The sequence below is a fragment of the Serinus canaria genome, chromosome 4 (assembly GCF_022539315.1).
Source record: "Serinus canaria isolate serCan28SL12 chromosome 4, serCan2020, whole genome shotgun sequence".
In the NCBI taxonomy this organism is placed as follows: domain Eukaryota; kingdom Metazoa; phylum Chordata; class Aves; order Passeriformes; family Fringillidae; genus Serinus; species Serinus canaria.
The window spans coordinates 37,933,726-37,956,300 of record NC_066317.1 but is presented as its reverse complement, the minus strand read 5'-3'; positions in this window follow the sequence as shown (position 1 = coordinate 37,956,300).

Here is a 22,575-nt window from a genome sequence, read left to right as displayed (position 1 = left end):
AGTGACACACATATGAAAAACACAATTCAAACCAAATGCACTTACATTTGAAACAGAAATTATTATTGTTCAAATCTAGTGAAAAGCCTGATTTTGTTATTTGCTCAGAGGCAGCATCAAGGCTCTCAGTTTCACCATCTAAACTGATACCTTTCTGAACTTATCTATGAATCAGTCAAGTTGCAGAGCTCACTGCCTCGAGAGACACGTGTCTGTTGCCTCAGTTCACAAAGTATCTCAAACATTTTTCAGCATGGGAAAACTGGAGTATAAACATTTAGCTAAAGCTATACATGGTTGAATAACAGTGTATATTTCATTTCCCCACACCCTACAAGTAACTGCAATTTGAATCTTGGGCTAATAAAAGAATCCAGCACATGTTCCTCAGTGATCCATGGAACTGGCAGCATTTGGTTCTTTCAGCCTAGACAAAAGATGTTCTGTGAGCTACAAGCACAGGCCGTCTGCAATGGGCTCGCTCTGCTCTGAGTTCTGCCACAGCTCACAGAACATCCTCACCCTGTATTATGGAAAATAAAGAATAAAATCATGTTATTTTTACCCAAATTTTTTTTTTTTTTTTTACATAAATCACACTTCCTTTACATAAACCTGGAAGAATCTATTATTTCAGACCTCTACTCCTCTGCCAAGTTGCAGAAAATAGCTACCAGATTTGAAGAGATTCAGGAGACTGGAGGAATCTGGCAATAACCCGAGAACACAAATAAGCCTTAGGAAACTATGTTAGAGAACCTGTTGATAACTAATTATAAAGTATCATTTTACTAAACTGCATTAAATTGTTACTTCTAGGCCAAGAAAATTATTCAAGTCTTGCAATATAGAGTATACTACATTTACAAAACTGAAAAAGGCTTATTTTCGTACAGCAAATACATGAACTGAACACTAGTAGCTATGGAAACTGAAGGCATAATTTTTCCTCAGAAAATAAGAAATCAAACTTGCATTGCCAGATTAACTGTAGCAGTTACAAGACACCAAAGTACAACACATGAATGGTTCAGCACCTTATCCACAATTACTATTGTGGTCTTATTCCTGTGAGATCTCCATTCCTTGCAAGCTGCAACTAATTATAAATTGGCTGATACACCAATACTCTTAGGCTGTGTTAACATTTTGAATTTGTTTGCTCACCTTACCTTCTTTACTGCAAGTCCAGCTACTTTGAAAGAAACAAGTTTTGTCAACACTACAGTTGTAAGCTATTTTGCAATAAAGGCTATTCTGTGCACATTAATAATACTGACAAGAACAGATGGCAATTATTGCTTTTAACAATTATTTTTTTTCTGTTGGTATTAATTACGTGTGCTTAATTTCTGTTATGTCCACTGGGCACCAAGGTAAGGTGCTAAAAATCTGCCCAAGTACTTTAATCTCATTGACAGCAGCAGAAGAGCAGAATTCTTATTAAAATGGAAACATTATTTTCATTTTAATTAACTCATTTGGGATGCATAAAATTAATCATATTGATAGTGATTTTTAATGCTTTTCTAATATTTAAGTGCTTTATAAACTGAGCAGCATTATCTCTAAATGAATGGTGAAAATATCATCAGTTGTATTTAAAAAATAGAAATATCTATAAAATTAATAAAAGTACCAGCCAAATGATTTAGTAGAAAAATTCTCTACTGTTCCTACGTGTGCCGAAGAAAGTCTCTTTAAATCTCTTTGGGTTCAATTCCTGTTCACTGATTACCTAGGAATAGTAGTCTGTGGTGTCTCTAACAGAATGCTCATGTCCAAGTTAGGCAGCTAGGTGGTTCTCTTCTGCAGTTGTACTAGCAAGGGAAGAATAAAATTCCTACACTGACATGGTCTGTAACAGCCAACACTCTTAGCAGGGAGCTGCTTAACCTTTGTCAAAAGATAACACCAAAACCATCCTTAAACAAACAGCCTTCTCAACAGGGGCAGGCCTGCTTTCAGTTAAGCTTCATTGCCACAAGCTGCTTCAGTTCATACTTTTCAAGCATTCAAGCAATGATCTGAAGACACATTAGGGATATTATAGACTTCAGAGCTATCCATTCCCAAACCTGAATAGTAGCATGTAGCTTCAGTAGTGTGAAAGAAGACCCTGTCTGGATCCTTCTAAAGATAGAGAAAAAGATACAGTGGTGAAAGAATTTATTCTGAGGCTAAATAAAAAGTGTCCCTGGAAGCACTGGCACATCAATTTCCCTAGGCCAGCAGGTTAAATACACAGGAAGGACAAGAAACTCAGGATATTCCAGACACAATAAGACATTTATGACTTGATACTCCAGCAAAAACATTGACTGTGCCTTGTATTTGGATTTTTCTAAGTCCAGGCTAGAGTACAGACCAAACACATGAAATTTGCTGAAATCCTAGCTGTTCGGAAAATCTATGAAAAAAACCCAACTTCAGGGCTTTATGTGAAATGAGCAGACAGGAATCCAGTACCCTCTGAGCATGTCAAGAATTAGATTGTGGATTTTGAAACAATGTTCTCTGGTTCCTTTATGCAGAAGTTCACCGACTTTGGTATACCCCTTATTGTATCAGAGAGGAATTTACAGAGCACAGTTGTAGTCTCATAGCTGGTGATCATGGTGGAAATGGAGTCATGATTTCAATGAAATCTGGTGAAAGTGTGGCAACTTCATGAAGCACTTGTTAGAGCAATGCCAGTTAGGCAAGGAAACAAGGAAACAAGGTTTCCGCTTTACAAGGTATATATTTTGGCCTTTTTTTTCACTTTTAATCTTATTCTTAAATCATTGATGGATGTTCCTAATCTAGGAAAAAAAAAAACTTACATGAATGAAGGTAAAGAATTTTTGCATTAGAGTCTTCTGGGGATAGTTAAAATGGCTTGTGTAAAAATTAAAATTACGTCTTTAAGATTTGGTGAAAATTTAAGATGCAAAAGAAACAGAAGATTAATGATTCCCCCATTACAAAAAAAAATATTAAATTGCTTTAAAAAATTGTTAAAATAATATTATAGTATTTCATGGTGGGTGGACCCTGGTTAGATGCCTGGTGCCCACAAAAACCACTCTATCATTCTGCCCCTGAGCTGGACAAGGGAGATAATATCATGAAAGGCTCGTGAATCAAGGTAAGGGCGAGGCGAGATCACTCAGCCCTGACTATCATGGGATAAGCTGACTTGACTTAGGGAAATTAATTTAATTTATAACCAATCAAAAAAAAAAGTAGGATATTGAGACCCAAACCCAAATTTTAAAAGACACCCTTTCTCCAACTCCTACTTTCTTCCAGGCTAAACTGTACTCCCAAATTCTCCAGCTCCCGGGGTTGCTGTCAGGTCATCACACGTTGTCTCTGCTGCTCCTTCCTCCTCAGAGGCAGAATTCCTCGCTCTCTTCCCCTGCTCCAGTGTGGGCTGCTCTCTCCACGGGCCTGCAGGTTCTGCCAGGGGCTCCCCACGGGGCCACAGCACCTTCGGGGCTTGCCCTGCTCGGGGGCACACTGCCTGCCCACGATGCTCACCGCGCCTCCGGGGAGTCCTAGCCCTGGCTCCCGGAGCATCCCCTCGCCTGCTTCTGCACTGCCCGCAGGCTCTGTCCAGGTGCTGCTCGCACATGTTCTCACTCCTGTCGACAGCTGTAATTGTAAAGGGTTTTTTTCCCCCTTCTTCCCTCTGCTCGCACAGAGGTGGTAACGATGCTGCCGATGGGCTCAGCCTTGTCCAGCAGCAGATCCAGCCGGTGCCGGCTGACATTGTCGCCATTGAACGCTGCAGAACCTTCTGGCAGCTTCTCTCAGAATCCCCCACTCTTTCCCCCCCACTACCATATACTTGCCATACAAACCCATAAAATTATAGCTCACAGAACATTGAAAATTCTTAGTGCACTTAAATAAAACTAAAGAATCCAAATTAAACTTTATGATCTTTAAAATTATTCCTGTCTTACAAGACAGTATGTTTTTTAAACAGAAAAACTAATTTTTAATTCAATGAGGATTCACAGCAGTCGATACTGTTTATCATAAATGTTTCAGAAACAAGTTTAGTAACTTGAATAAGCATCTTGGCAATACATCACCAAGTACTATTTTGGACACTCCCAGTTTAAAGCAAATCTATTTAAAAAATCCTCTTTAAAATATATTATGGCTAAATGGTTTAAAAATATAGTATGGTTATTCCCTCCCTATTGCTATAATTTTGTGACTCAAAAATTATCATCTGTTTCTGCAGCAGCAGAAGACCAGTCTGAACTGAAGATCAGTGTTATGAAAAGTGGATCAAATGGCTGTGCTTAAGAATTACAGGTATCAACTAACAGCACACCCAACACACAAAATTAGTAAAAAAATAATACTTGCTTCAAATGGAAACTGGTGAAGAGATAATTATTCAAGTCCAAAAAAATAAAACTAATTAAAATATAGGCATACATATATAGCCACACATAATTACAGATACAAACAGGCCTAAACTAAATGGGCTGGTTTTTTACAGCATTTGTAAATGAAAATACCTTTATTAAAATAAAATTTAAAATAATTCAAGAAAAAGGATTTCTGTCATTGTAAACAACTACAGCCTAAACAACTGTTCTGCATCTGGACTTGTATCACATTCTTATTTTTAATACTGTTGTAGCTCTTGGAAAACAAAACCAGAAAATCTTTCATTTCTCTATTAATTATTTTATACAGATGCTGAGGTCAGCTAATGATTCTTAGGCTGTATTTTGAGGCAAGATAACAAAGACAAACTCTTTGTCACGGCTGGGAGACTGTTGCTATGACTGCTGAGTTATTATCAAATGGCTGGCTGCCACCTGGTTAAATTGGTTCTCTTCAAATTGTGTAGGACTGTTGTGCAGGATTCTAAATAAATATAAGAGAGGCTTGAACTGCCTCGTAAAGAAACATTGGAAATATCTTTCATAATGCTCTCAACCTTAAATAGACAATCTAACATCCTTAAAATTTTGAGCTACGGGGAGGACTTCATGAAGTTATCTTAAACCTCATGGATTCAGGAGGCTTAAGAGGCAATACAGTGCGATGCTATATCAAAATATTTTTTTGCACAGTGCAATTCTTCACGCCAAAGATTTAATGTGATAGTACATACCTGGCTGGATGATGGTGCAGGCACAACTGACTCCAAAAAAGGCTTCAAGCATCTCTAGCCCTTTATTAGCTGACAGTACAACCCTTTATACTCTTCATCTTCCATGCCTTACACCTGTGTGCCCTCTGTACCCCTTTGTGATTGGTCAGTGCACCTCAGCATTCCGTGCCTCATTACCCTCAATGCTGCTCACCTGTCCTGCACAGCTGTAGCACACTGGGGATGAGGCTCGGCCTCAGCCTCGCTCCCAGTTACCACAAACTGTCTGCTTACATCACATACCAGTTTAAATATGATCTCAAAATACAGCTAGGGTATAAAGCTAATCATTCTTACTCTATTAATGCTTTGACTAATTTGATTCAATGTGATTTCACACTCTTTCTTGTGGCTTCATGTAACCTTTACAGTGCTCCCTGGCACTGATTGAATGTTTATGGAAGGCAAGGTAGACTAACTGGAAAAGCATCTAATCTCTGTTTCATATCTATTTCACAGCAGTCATAACATGCTAAAATAAAGGGATGATACCAGAGCAGTGTCAACAATTCAGTAAATGTTATGCAGGTACTTATGAATTCATTTTTTTAGGCTGCAAGATCTTCTATTTTGAGAAAAAAAAAGTTAATATGTAGAAATAAAATTGTAGAATCACAGTCTTCTTATTCATAAAATGAGAAAATATTGAGGTCAGCTATCGTAACATTTTCAGAAATTGAAAGATTTTGAATGTTTTCCAGTGAGCAGATACAGTCTCCACATTGCAAGTTATTTTTGCTTTCAGCTTACCCTGGAGTTGAAGTGAGAAATTGGCCTAATATACTGAAAGAAGTTTACTGATATCTTAAATGCTAAATTCACTAAGCGGCAACATATTCACGGGAGAGCACAAAGGCAGCGTGGCAATCTATACTGCTTCTAACATAGGCCAGAAGAAAGAAGCTGTTAATGATCTTAGTACGTAAGCCAGAAGAAACAAGACCATCAGAAGACTTTGTAGGTCATTGAAATTGGAAATTAAATGCCTATAATTTTGTGGGAGAAGAATTGTATGAATAGCTTAAAGTGCAATGAGAAAGTTGGCACTGACGTTTTCTTTCAGAAATTCCATTAATGCAACATGCCATGTTGATTCACAGAACATCCCTTTGCAGAGGGCACAGAAATGGGCATTGGTTTGCAGGTCAAAAGTTGTGAGCAATTGCTTTTGCATCACCCTTTTTTCCCCCTTCTTTAATTCCTATGACTTATTACATTTATCTTGACGTATTATTTTTTTTCACTTTTGCCTTTCCAATTCTCTCCCCCAAACTGCTGGAATAAGCGAGCAGCTGGTGGGTTCCTATTTCCAGGCCAGAGTCAACACTCACAACTTCACAACAGCAAAGCCCTTTCAGCTTAAATTAGTCATGTAACAGAAAGCCAAATATGAAATCAATGTATTATTTGAATAAACTACAGCCAAGAAACCCAGAGTTCAGTTGATTTTGTGGATTTGAGTGCTTCTGTCTGAAAGGACACCTTCAGAATGACTGACTTGGTGATGTCATTGGAATGCCCACAGTACTGCTCTTCCTCACCCACACCATTATGAAAGAGTATTGCCTTTGCCTTAATCTGAAGCATGAGTTCCCAAATCAGAAGTTTTGATTGAGAGATGCTATGCAGGTAGAGGATGCAAACAATGATGGTCTCAATCTTTCATTCATATTTGATAACAAGAGTGATCTATCATTCTAAAGACCACATTTATAGTCATAATCTCATTGCTATTAGGCTGTTTTCCATCCTGTGTAATTATTCCATACAGAAATATTAAATCACTTTACGAAACTGATGACAGCTACCTCAAAAGCAATTACATGAGATAATATCTATGGGTAATCCTGAGTATAATTTTTTTGATCTTCAAATATAAGAAGTGCACAGCAGTAGGCAATACTGCACCTGAGTCTGTCTAGCATTAAGGAGTTTATCCAGAATTAAAATTTCTACAGTCCTTTGTCTCCTGATAAGAAAGATGCATTTCTATTCTCTCAATGCTGATCCAGCTGAATCAGTGGAATCAGGTGGTGACTAATATACAGTGTTCAAAAAGAATAAGCCTGACAATATGTATTAGGTCTGTTAACTACATGGAAAATGAAGTTTGCATTTTTCTCCAGGCATGAGGCTTTTTATAAAGCCTAAATCTAGCAGATAGCTTTTGCAAACATGGACTTTTTGAAATGTCATCTATGTGAAACGCAGTCTCTAATTTAAGGGCTGGGACCAGCAGTTGATTTCCACAATGCCAGTTGCTCTCCTGTCTTCCTTTCCTCACAGCCCTAGTGCAGATCGTTGTAGAAAGACACCAGAGGGGATGGAACCAGAGAAACTCAGTGATGCACACAATCCCTAAGAATCACAATCCCTGTGCTGCTCTTCAGCTTCACTAGGCTACAAGATAATGGGAGTGCTGAAAGAGCGGAGAAGAAACTGACACAAGACACAGAGAGATGGTAGGGTTTGTAAAGCTCATGGGGAATTAGTGAGGTAAGAGATGAACACAAATGGCTGAAGCCAGCTGCTTCTCTTACATTTCTGCATAGAGGGTCCGAGCAAACCAAGGACAGCAACACGTGCTAGAAGTGCACCCAGCTCCTCTTCTTACTGTCTGTCTTATTTAGAAATAACAACACAGATACAAGATACCAAAAATATGCCTGTTATCTCAGTGCCTTAGGTTGCCATCCTTTTTTTAAAAAAGATTTATTAATTATTGTGGAAAATCTGATTATTTGTTTGGAGTTCACATAGCTCATCAAATGTAATACTACAGTCCCACACAGCAGAATGACCATCCCCTAACTTAATTTTTCATAAATTTTATGTAAAACATGTAAAATTTACACCTGTGGGTCAGCAGACAGTGGTGACCTGATATATTTCTGAATGACAGAAATATTATTAGAAATATTAATATAAAGTTAGCCTGATGTTAAGTCTTGAACTTAAATCTTTGGTACAGCAGCTGAATTATTCTAACCTAAATTAAAAATTGGCACTCATAAAAAAACCTTGTTGAAACAGAAAAAGATAAAATGTAGTGCATGAAATATGGGGAAAAAATCCATAAGAAGTGTTGAAATAAACTATAAAGACTAAAATTCTGGCACTGAGAAAACTGGCTAGAGAAAATGCCTAAATATTCCATTTAAAGTAATATATTGAAAAAATAAGGGTTCTGTCAGTAAAGAACAGATATGGTGGAGGGGGTTGTTAATTTTTTAACTTAATACCATTTTACACTAATGGTTGTAATGTAATTTCATTCATCATTTTCTGATACAGCAAAGCTCTATTAGTTTTAAGATAAATAGATAACTTAAGATAATACATGATACATTAAGGTAAACGTGATATTTCCTGTGCTTTATTTATGTGTTGCTCTAGGATTGTTTTCTATCTGTTGCCTATGTAACAGAACCACTGTCTCCCTGTAAGGTAACGAATTCAGAATTCTAGACTTTGTCATGGGTAGTATTCTGAGGCAAGTAATGATGATAACAGAAGGAAAAATTTTACTGAGGAAAATAAATTACAGAACATATATTTATTATATCAACTACATTAAAAAAAGGTTCAGACTTTTTTCTTTCCTAATCTGGGTATTAGTTATTTAAAAAATTGACAACCTGCATTTAAAAATTAACTTCACTGTGTCTGGCATCCCTCCCTGAATACCAAAATGAATGTGAGTGATAGTTTTGAGGTGTTTGCTCCATTTTAAAATGAATTTTACCAACCATCCTTCCTTTTAAACTGTAGTTATACAATACAGATCAAATGTCCAGCATGGATTACTGGACAAATACATCACTTGCATTCACATGTCTTACTTATACCTGCTCCTACGCACTACTATAGCAACACAGAACAAAGCTTTCCTTTCCTGAATTCCCTTATTCAATACCCTTTTATGTAGACAAATCTAAAAATATGAATCCAATTGAAAAAAAAAATTCTGTTATCCATCAAACTAAGACATTTCTCCTACTAAATTTCAGTTTTGTCTGGTAAGAAATTTAGAAAATCAGTGTGTACAACAGATGTGAGACTGAACTAACCTTAAAGCAAAGCTCTCCTGAACTGAACTGAAGGATTTTTGAGGCATTTCCAGGCCAACTACAGGTATCTTATGGAACAGAACATCAAAATTGAAGTGTTAGAAGTCATTAGTGCATTAAAAAGCACCATATATTTGGACATAGCATGCCAAAAAGAAGAATAAATAAAAAGCGTATAAAAAGTAAAAAAAAAAAAAAAAAAAAAAAAAAAAATTCAATCGTATCTTTTTTCAGCATTGAAGAAACAAAACATATTTTGTATATGTCACATTGCTTTACTTCTTGTACTATATCAGCCTCTTTGGTTATATTTTCAGGATTTTTAAAATTTGATACTGACCAATATAAATTTACATTATTTTTTAATAAGATATAAAGTAAGTTTACATTATTTTTATATTTTTCAACAAACTGCTATTGTACTCACTGTGAGAGATGTAAATTTCTTCTCTAGTAAAGATTTATTAGAATGTTATATTTGTGAAATCACATTTTGAGATTCTCTACTTAGTTTTCTGTTGATCGTGGGAAACAACTAGCACAAAAAAAACTACAAAGAAAAACAAACTCCCACAAAGAAGATAGTAAATTTTGATATTAAAATGTTTTCATCCTTCAGAAGAAATATTCAAACCAGTCTGTTTTACTAGTATGATCTTTCTGAAATCAGTGGCATCACACTGACAATAAAATCCATGTTCAATCTTCTCACATACACAACATTTTCCTCAGCCATAGAAAGGACTCAAATGTATTAGTCAGTCTTTTTAGGTTTCAGCTAAAGTTACACACCAAAAACTTCAGCAAGCAATGGCAACATTTTCTTCCTCTTTCTTGTCCTATGTCAATGTTTATTGGCAATTTCTTCTAATAACCATGGAGGAGGGAGTATAAAGGTATGTTGCATAAAGGAAATGCTAAACAGAATGCATTTTTAGATGCATTCATGCTTCTTATTCAATTGCATCTGAAGTATCTATGTCCTTGACACAGGTACCTGTTATCAACACTGTTATCAGAACAGTTAGAACCTATGCTACTTCCAAAGCATGGGGTATTGGCTGAAATATGAATTAGAAAAAAAAAATTGCTGAACAGAACTTTGAAATATCTTGATACTGGTGAATTTAATGGAAATTAATTTTGCATATAAAGAAATTCATGTTAGTACTGCTTTTGTTTTAAATTGTATTAAATGAGTTTCAATGGGTTTAACTTATTAAAAAAAAACCAAAACAACCCTTGTGTATTAATTTCAAGTATTCAAGTGAAACAAACCTACTAATTTGAGAATATGCTCTTGCAAATGTGCACCTCAGTTTACAGTCATTCCCACACAGCTGTCCTTCCATTCAAGGAACTGTGAGGTGTTTTATGCACTTCATTCTATTGACTCAGCACCACACAATTCTGTGAAAACAACTCATTTGTACTGCACATATTACTCTATTATCACTAGAGTAAAAAATGCATGCCAATAATTAGAAATTCTTCAAAAGTACCCATAGAGCAGCTGAGGATATCTCAATTAATATCTTGCTAACCCTTAAACACATGCTATACAACCAAAGGAAATTTTTATTTAGTTTAACATTTCTTATTTCAAGACAGCTTCACTTTTTCAGTAGATATGCTAAATTTTAATATAAAAACCACCAGATTAAAAGTATCAAATACTGCTGGTAGAGGAAAAAAAACAGCCTGATAAGGTCAGAATGATAGGGCTCCTCTTATTTCTGACTATCAGCCTGTAGCCTGCAGATATTTCCTAATGAAACTTGAAGATAAGGTAGAAATTTTCAAGCTGTCAAAATGTGCAAGTGAAACAGAAATAAAATATAGATGTGGTTAATGTACACAATGAATGACACAGTAACACTGCCATAGAAAAGCTAGCAAGGTACTTTAAAGCAAAGCCCAAGGAGTAACAGTTCTGTATACTGAACAAGCATATTTTTCTATCTTTTGGATCACTAGAAATTCCTATTTAAAAAATACTTTGTCCACAGGATCCCAAACATAAATTTTTCACGGCTCAATGTATCCACTCAGAAGCAATTCAGATTGTTAGAACGTGTTTCCTCTCTTTATCAATTGTCCATGAAATGTTTGATATTCCCAAAAGTGTTCCCTATTCAGAAATATTTGGCAATCAGTTCATTTAAATCCATTTCATCTTAGAAGCTCTTTGTTGCAACTGTCAATTTGAGGACTCACTATTTGAAAATTGGTGCTTCCATATTTACAGCATTCTGCAATTTGTTGCTGTTTTCTAAACAGGATTTACAGGTTGATAAAGGGCAAAATCAAATGAAGTGCCTTAGAGAATTGTCAACTTGAATTTAATTCTAATCCCACCTGGCTAACCTTTGTAAAAACAAGCTTCTTTTTCAAAATAGACAGGCTGATGACTAATAGGTCCCAGTCATGAAGCCCAGTAGGCTCTTTTCTGCGTCAAATAGGTATACTGACATAGGATCCAAATATTGCTAACATTCATACTTTAATACACATTTGACATAGGAAAAAAACTCTTTCCCAATCAAGTCCAATCTCAATGTACTAAGATTAAAAGAAATTGCTTTAAGATTGATTTAATATTCTTATAGCTTGCAGTTTTTACTTTTTGCTCTTACAACATTCACTAAAAGAGACTGTAATTTATATTATTTAGAGCCTTGCAGAACAATCACTTTAATGATAACATGTATATTGTTTACCTAGTTTAAGTTAATTATCACCTCTTCTTTGCAAGGGGAAAATTAACCCCAGTTTTAATTTACTGCTTCCCAACTTTTTTTTTCTAATATGAAATAGGCCTTCTGTCAATATCAAATTATTTATTTTCATAAAAAGAAGTACTGAAAGCAGTAATTTATGTAGCCAAAAACATATCTAAAAACATATTAAAGATGTTCAGTTAATTCCTGTTAAAATATTTAGATGTTTTAGCTGAGTTCCCACAAGTTGTAGCTGAAAACACTATTGAGCTTGACACCACTTCATATGAAACTGATGTCATGAACTACCAGGCCAAGAGCAAGCTGAGCATATTTTGACTTGTGTTCTGAGCCTTTAAAAGAATTCAAAAACTGTTTATATACAGCCTGATTGTATAAAGAGAAATTACATGTTTTAATGACAACATTTCATAGTAACAGTAAGTCTTTCATCTGCAATTAACTCGCGCTTTTCTCCACTATAACAATATTAGAACAAAGCTTTCAAACATGCAGGTATTTTCAAACTGGTAACAGAGAAGAAATTTTTATTTCAGCTTCATTTCAACCTGATATTCATTAATTATTTCCTGAATGAGTTCTTGCTAATCATTACGTGACTGCAAAAATAATAGAATCAAGCCTCAGCTTTGTAAAGCAGTATAAATCAATCTGTGAAGGTGCCCCAATACAAGCATCAGGACAGTTGCTCAGTATTAGCCCTCTTTTTGAGTTACACATATATTACAGAATAACAAAAAATTGCCAGGATACAGATAACGTTAGGGTTAGAAGGAATTAATAAAAAGCATATGCTTTCAAAGAACCACATACAGCTTGAACCACAGATGAAAAACATGAAAATCAGATATTCTAAAAAAGACTAATGGCACAAGGTGTATTACACAAGGTGTATTACAAGGTATATTAGCTACTTGGTGCACACACTATGCAGAATGAAACATATTTGCTTATGTTTCTCACATAATATCAGTGATGGAACACAAACTTATGAACTATGCTTTATTAATGGCACAGAAATGTCTGTACATCTGGAGGCAGAAAGAATGCTGAGTCTGTGCTCCAGGCACTTGTGGGTCATACAGCAATATACCTCCTGGGAAAAATCTCAGTGCTCCCTGAGGATGTTCAGTTCCAAGTTATGCATTGTTCTCTTCTACAGAGGAGAACCGAGTACACAAATTAGATTTATTACAGGGTATGTCATAGCTGCAGTTTCTGCTCTCCACAGTTAAAGAAAGAGGTCAGATCACTTAGATAAAGGAGCTCCCAACAAGGGAAAAGATTTAAAAAGTGTACATAATGCATACACGGTTTTAACATCCATTTTGAACATGTATTCATATTTAAAAGATGTGCATATGTATGTAAATACTTGTATATGAGTATATATTTGTATACATAGATAGGAAATATTCAGTGGACTATTCTTGTCAAAAGGTGGGTTAAAGAATGTATATTTCTGAAATATTAGAGTGACAACACAAGTCACTTCATTGTGATTTTGAAATGGGTGAAGGCAGAAGTTCGGAAAAAACACTGGGGATTACAACTGGCACAACACTATTAAAATCACTATTGCATAATAAAGCTTCCCCAGAAATCAAAAACTGTGGTGGTGTTTAAAAACTAACTAGTCCTCATTGATCTGGGGCAGTGAAGAAAGAATGTAAATCAATAATAAGCTGAATATACATTTCAACTGGTTTCAGGGCTGATATCAGTGAGCCAGAGTTTTCAGTAAATTATTGTACCAGCTTTTGAGAAAAAACAGCTATACAGCTCTGCCTAAAGCTCTTCACTATAGCTCTTCTAGGTTAAATGGTTTGGGACTCTATTTTTGCAGTGCAGGCATACCCCTAGTTGTTTGGGAGCAACAAACAGATGGTTTGAAAGAGAGATTTATTAAGTGTCCAAGATCTAAATTAATTTTAGGTTGAGATTAGAGACTAACTAGGTAATTTGGGATTGTCCTTCTGGCAGGTGTTCATTACTAGCACTTTTCCCACAGAAACCAGTTCCTTAATAATCTAGAGTTACAAATGGAGGAAAGGGAAGGCTCTGAAGAAAGCTGGGAATAGTTTGTCAGTTTTCTGCCCATTGATAGTCAAGAAGAATCCCTTTGCTAATATCCACTTAAGCTTTACATGAGAGGGGAATGTTTACAAGTTGTTTCTTTTTTTTTTCTAATATATCTTCCATGGGTAAGACGTAGTGCTCTGGAGCCCTTAATTACTAGCTGGGGCAGGATGGGAGGCCAGGTAGTAGCTCACCCTAACACTGAAATGCTTGGAGAAAGAATGCATCCCTTGCACTGTTTAAACAAATCAATACAATTCCAAAATGAATTACAGTTTCCCCTCTTTTGTTTTAATTTCATGTTTGATAAAGAAATGCCTTGTGGCAGAGCAACGTCAGTTTCACAAAAAACATTTTTAAAAATAGTTTGCCACATTTCTCTCCTGGGTTGTAAGAAATGAAAGCAGGTAGTAAGTTTTTCACCCAAAGCTGTTAATTATACTTTAAATTTCTCCTCTCAGCAAAATAGAAGCTTTAAAAAGTGTTTTATAAATTCCGCAACAGAAACAACAATTTATACCTTCAAAATGAGTAGGTACTGTTACTTTCAAGATACGGCATCTTTTAAAAATATTATCGATTCTTTTTTATTAATTTCCACAATTACTTTATAAGAAATGACTAAACTATTTTTAGATATGTACTATGAATTTAGTGAATGCAAATGCTGTTTACATATTTTGTGTTCAGTTCTTGTGGTGGAGACAATTGTCTAATGCAAGTATACAGTCCTGACTTAGCAAGATTTAAGCATTGTCCTTGTACTTGCCAATACAGAAATATCAGCAACAATAAATTATAAAGATATGACATTGGTTTAATGTCTCAGCTAAGCTAATATGATCGATATCTGGGGCAGTCACAAATAAAATTGAATTGATGAGGTACTGGAAATATTAGCTACTAAAATTAACAATATCTTTTTTTTTCACAAAAGATGTTTTACAATATAAGCTTATTCCAGAAGTTATTTTTACAGCAAAGCAATTTCTCACTCCAGTTTAAAATATGATGCTTCTTTAAATATAGCATATTTTAAAATTATAATAATCCTGCAGTGCTTTGATATAACATGTATTATTGCAAAAAAAAAAAAAAAAAAGCTTTGTTTTTTACAGCACAAAAACCTCATAACCCCACATATTCGTATTTTTAGCAGTTTTTTTAGTGGTTGTGATTTTTGCATTGTCTAGATAGAGGACTGGCTTTGCAGGATAAGACATGGAGTACTTTTTCAGAGCATTTATCAAACCATGTATGAAAGTGACTTAAGAAATGAGTCTCACTCCTTCCTGAAGTGGACTGTGGGTTATTTCTGCTCCCAAGAACTTGCTACTGAGACTGTAGGGCAAGCTGGCTTGCAACACAGGGCTTACATAAAGTCAGCCCAGTAAAGACAGACAGTTAGCACCCTATGGAAAATCCTTTTTATGTAACTTCTCTCATGAGAAATGTTGAGAAGATTAATATTTTAAGGAGGAAGGTATTTTAAAAGGAGGACTGGAGAAATTGGATAGACTGAGAGGGAAGAGAGGATTGGTGTGGAGAAAGTTAGAGAGGCAACAAAACAGTGGAGAATGGCTGAAACAAAATACTCTCCTGTTTGCTCCCACTTTGATTCCTCAATTACCCTTACTGCAACTCTATTCCACATACAGGTGAAATGGTAGTGAACAGAAGATCAATTGCAAATGTCACACTTCAAAACTGAAGAACCATCAAGAGCCAAGAGAAATCCCATAAAATCTTACCAGTATAGGAGATTTAGTGGATTTCTCACAGAGGATAGAAAACCTATTTGCTCCAAAAGTCCTTCCAAAGAACATGATTTAGAAGAGGAATATCAAACAATTGAAAGGACACTGATGGTTCAGATGAAAATATTTTGCTTTTTTCCAACACCGAGGAGGAGGGCAGCTAATGGGAGAAGTGTGGTTGAACTATGACTCTTTCTAAGACTTAAGAAAAGGGAAAACTAGAGAGAGTGGGAACTCTTTTCTAAAACAAAGGGTACACTAGTTCCTGTTGAGTTTTTTCTAAATATTTGCATGGAAATAATAACTGCATTGATATATAAAATAAAAGTAAAGAAAACAGTGTTGTGATTCATATCACCCGAAGTTAACTGCAGTAGCAGGGCTTTTAAGATAATATGTCTACCTTTTTAAAGTAGAGGTAGAAGTCAGAACAGTAAAAATCTAAAACAAAGGCAACTTTTTTATTGGGAGAAAAATCCTGTTCATTTTCACAAAAGTTTCAGTGCTATTATATTGTCTATCAACAGTCATTGAGTTTGGATAGTAGATGATTTTATTAAAGTAAGGTACTTTAGGAGGAAAGGAATGTGGTTACTGACTTTAGGTCTATGTCCCTAAACAGGTGAAAATAATCTCATCCTCAAAAGAATGTGATGATAATATGTTTATTTACAGCAGTTAATGAGTTCTAAGGTCATGACGCTGATTTAAATTTGGTGAGTGACAGAAAAATAGAAATTCTTATTGCACTAAATGGATACCTAAATGCATTGCATCTAGAGTATTATGTTCTTCCTCAGCCAAAATAAATTTTGTAGTCTTGCTTAAAACAGAATTCATATAAAGCAGTTTAATTTATCATTTCTCACCAACAACAAAAAAAAAGATACTTTGATACAATTTACATAAATATATCAAAATTTTTCATAGGGTTTTTATTTGGCTTTAAAGCACTTCTAAGAGGTAGGCAGACATTCTAGCTGTAATGGTATTCTGAACTAAATTGATAGACAGGGAAACTATGACTTGCTCTTGTCATGCTGTGACACATGGAACTATGATTTGTTCTCGCCATGCTATTGACTAAGGAAAAGCTTTAAATTTCTTATCATCAAATATCAATGTGCAATCTGTTTTTTCTGTTGTCCCTTCACATGAAATTTAACTGTTTCTTACAACTGCTATGAAAGCAAGAGAAAATAAATTAAAAAGGGAAAGAAGATAGTTAAAGTCTATATAGGTAATTTAACTATTTCATTTTTTTTCCACTTTCATGACTCTATTTGTAGTCCATGACTTGAGAGTTACATGGTATATTTGCAGGACAGTCTATACTATTATATATATATATATATATATATATATATATATATATATAAAATTATATATATATAATAGTATAAACTATAATATATAATACTATATACTATAATATATATTTATATATATATATGAAATCAAGAGCTATTTTACTATCTCTAATTAATTACAGTAAAATGTATGACTGATACATGCAGCAACAGTAGCACAAAATGGAAGTGCTTTTTATTAATAAAATAAATATTTAATGGGAAAAACTCTGCATTATTTTTAGGAAACAGAGCTTGGGAATATGAGACTTGCAGTCCAGCAAAAGGGCACCTTCTATTTCAGACTAGGGGGAATTATCCTGCAATCCCTTTCCCTATTATGGAACTCTGCTGCCATGGAGATTTTATGTAGGCAGAAATCCCAGGGTGATAGTAACTCCCACAACAGTTAGGCTGCCATAAGAGAAAAACCCCAAAACCCAAATGGCAGTAAGATGCAGAAATCCTCCATGTATTAGGGAAAGCTTCAGTATTGCAAGAAGTGTAAGACTTTCTGCAGAATCTTGATTTCATATGTGCTCCCACTGAGTTTTTCCAGACAATTTCACTTCCAGTCTTTGATCTTTGGGAAAGAATGGCCATTTACCTTGATACCATTTTTAACATAAGCCAAAAAAAGCAAAATTTAAATGCAGGTGTTTGTTTAACAGCAAATAATTACATACAGTGATGAAATATCACACTTTTACAACACTTGTATAGGGTACCTCTTGCTCCAGTATCTGGCAACCTGCAAAATCTCTGACTCCCTCGCTCAAAGAATCCATTTTCCAGTTTGTTTCCCATTTTGGGTTCCATTTCTCTGAAAAGAATAGCTACATAGCCAAGTCTTTAATATATTTATTTTTTGCCTCAACTGTGACAAAATTAGGTACATACAGTCTCCTCAAACCTTATTTCTTCCTTAGGTATTTAGAAGTTCTACACCAGTGGATAATCATCTTTCTGCAGGTGTAATTGTAGAAGACTAAGTGCCATTTACTGTACTCAACTATTAACGCTTCCTTGACTCTGTAAATAGCATGATTTCTTTCTGTAGACATTTCAGTATGAGGTATCTCTGTTCACATAAGGCTGTGAACTAAGTTAATATAAAATACTGAAAAGAAACATATAATATATAATTTTTTGAATAAAACTTTTTACTCACTCATGACAAGACAATTTTTGTTTGAATATCTAACTGTGCTGAAAAATATTTAAAACTTACTTTAAAAGCATTCTTCAACAGACACCACAACAGACACACAAATCTATTTATAAACATCTGTCATTTAGATTTTAATATTAGAAGCAGGACTTTGCCATATTTTGAATTTAGCTATAATACCATCCTATTTTCTTAAATATATTCTAATTTACTAATTTATTTCACTATTGATCTGGCTATAGTAAGTGACATTCAAGAAAATGAAAAGTGCGACACAAAAGAATTTGCACAGATCAATGTAGGTCAGATTACGTTGCAAAGTCTTCTGAGAAATTTTTCAAAAACATGCAAAGGCTTCTTATCAAGTGCCATAGAAAACCTAGTGAAACCTGACCAGAAGATATCTGATAAAAGACTGACAAATAGGAGTGCCAACGCATGCCTCTTAAAGATGCTGTAGAAATTCTTCAAATTTTTTTTCCTTCAACTTCTTTAAAATCGTCTTCAAGAATATTCTAGTTTTCAGATTCACAAACATGTTTTCTTTTGTATTCAATATATAAATTCAAAAAGATAATGTCTCTTAAATTATTTCATTGCTGCCATAAAAAATATGTCATATGCAAAAATCTTTTACCTGTCTATAAGTAGGCAGAGTCTGTTGCCAAGGAAATAGTGACTGCCCTATTATAATGATATAAACTGTACAAAATTAAAACACAAATTCTTGTGAGAATGATGACATTAACCTAATTGTGCTAATGAAGAAATAAAAATATTAAAAGCTTTTTTAGATTGCAATAACTGTGCATATTTCACCTCAAATAATGAATTGAAAAGCTGAACTGAATATCCATAAAATCCTTAGAATATGACTTCACTATTTTCTTTTTATGTTCTTAAGCTGCATTTCAAGCAATAAATACAATTCCAGAGTTATTCTCCACAGGGTATCTTAAACAAAACTTTTCTATTTAGTATCATGTCAATCTAGCAATCTTAAATAATGCAAACATTTTTAACAAACTCTACTTTATGACTGAAACAGTTCTCTGTGTCTCAAGACAGTACAGAAATGCACACAACTAAAATACTTATCAAGAGATCAAGAAGTGAGAAACCAGAAGGAAACTGTATATTCTCTAATGCTTTTTACCTGCTGTAGATGTCAGTGTTATCATCAGCAGGCTCAAATGCCAGACTAGACACAAGTGATGGGCTTTGAATCAATACAGTGCCATATCCCTTACAAAGACATTGCAATTACTGACTCAGAAAGCACTCGTGCAAAATTTCAATATTAGGTCAATATACTAAATGTCTCTATTTTGGTCCATGTTGTGTTAGCTCAAATGAAGAAATATATTTTAAGCTGCTTCTTCAGATGAGTTAGTAGGTACATGCAGAGATTATTATTAATAAAAATGCACAAGTGCAAGAAGGGCCATAGCACACCCAAAGCCCAGATCTTCATATTTATATAAAATAATAATTAAAAAGCACTAATCAATTTTAATGAAGAAAACACTATTTTTTCCAATTATATTTTCACACTTCTTTGTTCTGTCTAGGTGAATTTTTAAAATTTCATTTCTTTTTTAGAAATGAGGGCAGGTTGTATATAAACAATGACTTCAAAATCACAGTACACAGATATTTATAAAAGGTTAGATAGACATTATATAGGAGCACATATAAAAATACATAACTATTGTAAAGCCAAAGGCTTTGAAAACAAAAGTAGTAGCTGTAATGATGCCTTCTAGGTAGCCTCTCAAGGCATCAATAACATTAATTCCAGGACACAAACCCAACTATTTGAGGTGAACAGAAAATTCCATGGTGATTAAAATATTCCTTTTATTGATGCACTCCTAAATATTAAATACTTTATTAATAGGAGTTTCTCTGTCTTTTTTAAAGATAGGGTTTTTTTCCTTAAAACTAACAGGGAAGGTTGTTTCAATATGAGATTTCCAGATTCAGCACTTTGATTTTAGTTTGGAATCTAGCCAGTTCCAAGATCAAAAACCAAGCATACCCTGTAACAGTTTGTGTCATAGCCTCAGTTAATGGTGCTCTGCCAGCCTCACCAGCTGAGAATCTGCACTGAACTTTAAATATTTTCACTGAATGAAAACAAGGTTCTAAACTATGTAATTTCCCACTAAACTATCCTGACTGCATAGTGCCACCTGCTGAAGCCCCAACTCAACAAATACTTCACTCTAAACATAAGCTTTGAGTTTAGTTGTTCTAAGTTTAGTTGCTTTACTGATTTAAAGCCAGAATGGCAATTATCATTCCCAGAAAGACTCTCATGTTCAAAAGAAACTTCCCTTCCAAGTGGTAGCTTTGCTATTCTTCTTAGTTTCGTAGCATGACAGCTGCTTCTCAGTCTAGCCATGAAAAGAAGAAAGTCTAATCTGTTTCCTATTATGTGATTCTGTCTTTGGGCAAAAGAACCATGGATATCTGCAATTTGTATGTGGCTGTGTCTCAAATTTAAATCTTCAGCTGTCCTAAAACATTCAGATATCAGGTACATCAGAAGAAAAATCCCAACTGCCATTTTAGTAAGGTGATCTAAGCAACAACATATATTTGCATACAGCATCACTCTAATGCACTTTTAAAATGCTTTCTGTGTCTATTATTCTAACTTTTAAATAAATTAGGATGATGATATTTTGGGCAAGCATAGCTCTCTTTCCCACTTCAATCAAATTTACTGGCCATTTGCACGTGCCTGTAATAACTTGCTTCTGGTTTTGGTACTTTTGAAGGAATAGATGGACATGTATGAAGATGCAGAAGAAAATTCCTTCACCTTTCAGCATGCTACCAAGTGAAGACTATACTTGTAGAAAATGAAACTATAGACTATACTTGTAGAAAATGAAACTTCTGTCATCACTTTCTTGCGAATGCCCATTGAATCTTTGCTAAAAATAAAGCAAAAGTTGCTCTGTGGGAATTACACAAAAGGAAAGTTTGGGATTGAAGGCAATATGATAAATGTACAAATACAGCTTCCCTTGTTTCTAGCCAAAAATGAATGAGTGCAAATTGAAATCTAGATATTTGAATCTCTAAACAGTTTTCAGGAAAACATTAGATACCAAACTTCTTTCTTCATACGTATTTCAAACTCTCCACAGAAAACTAAGAACTAAGTTTAAAAGAACTCTACAGAGTATTCAGAAAGAATAAATATAGATTAAACATTTGAAATGTCTTGTTAAATTGATTTCTCTCATTCAATCTTTAAAACTCATAACAAATAAAAATGTAATCATCAAGTTTATTCATGTTATTGAAGTTCAGAAAATTTATAGATAAACATGGAGTTTTGACAGGGCAACAACACTGCTTTAGTGAAATTTCATATCAGGAAATTAATTTAGCTTCTTTACAGTGTGAATAGATATGTACCCACCAGGAAAAGGGTGTTAAAGAGCAGTAAGTACAACTGTCAATCAAGAAAATAAAGCAAAAAAGATTTCAGCAAGGGTCTGAAATGCAAAGGTCTTAACTGCAGAAATTACTGTGAAATTTCTCAGCACAAGTAAGACCAGATCCATAAAGAGAGTAATGGACACAACTACTGCATTGAATTTCTGAAGAATTGCTGAATTAGAAATTCAGTGTTCACTTGCAATTTGTGCCCTGTAATTTTCTTGAAAACATGTTTTGTGTACTGAAAAATGAAAAAGTTGATGAAAACAATGCAGTAGCTTAACTTCATATGACTTGTATTTTTCAAGATTGCAATACCCATGAAAAAATTTTAAAAAAAGTCTACATGTTATCAGGAGGAATCTGAAATTTTACACAGCTGTGTAAACCCAAACCATTAATAATAGCAAGAAATCTCCTATTTCTAGAAGCAGTATTAAAAACTGATTGAACAAAAGGCAGTATTTTAATCAATGAAGTGGCAAATTACAGGAAGATGTGTACTTCTACCTGAGCTAAAGAATGAAAGGATAAAGATAATAGACAATTGATGGATGAATGGATGGAGATACTCATGTAAATTTTCTCTATAGATTTTAGCATTATATTGCAGCATAAATTTTATAACAGTTTTTCTCTAAAAGTATAGGGTGTAAGAGATCATAAAACTCTCTTTATTTTTCCCTGGAAATCTATGCCTGATTTCTATCTGGGGCAATTGTTACAAATCAAATTCATATTCTAACAAAAAAAAATATTTAAAACAAGGAAAAAATCTATAA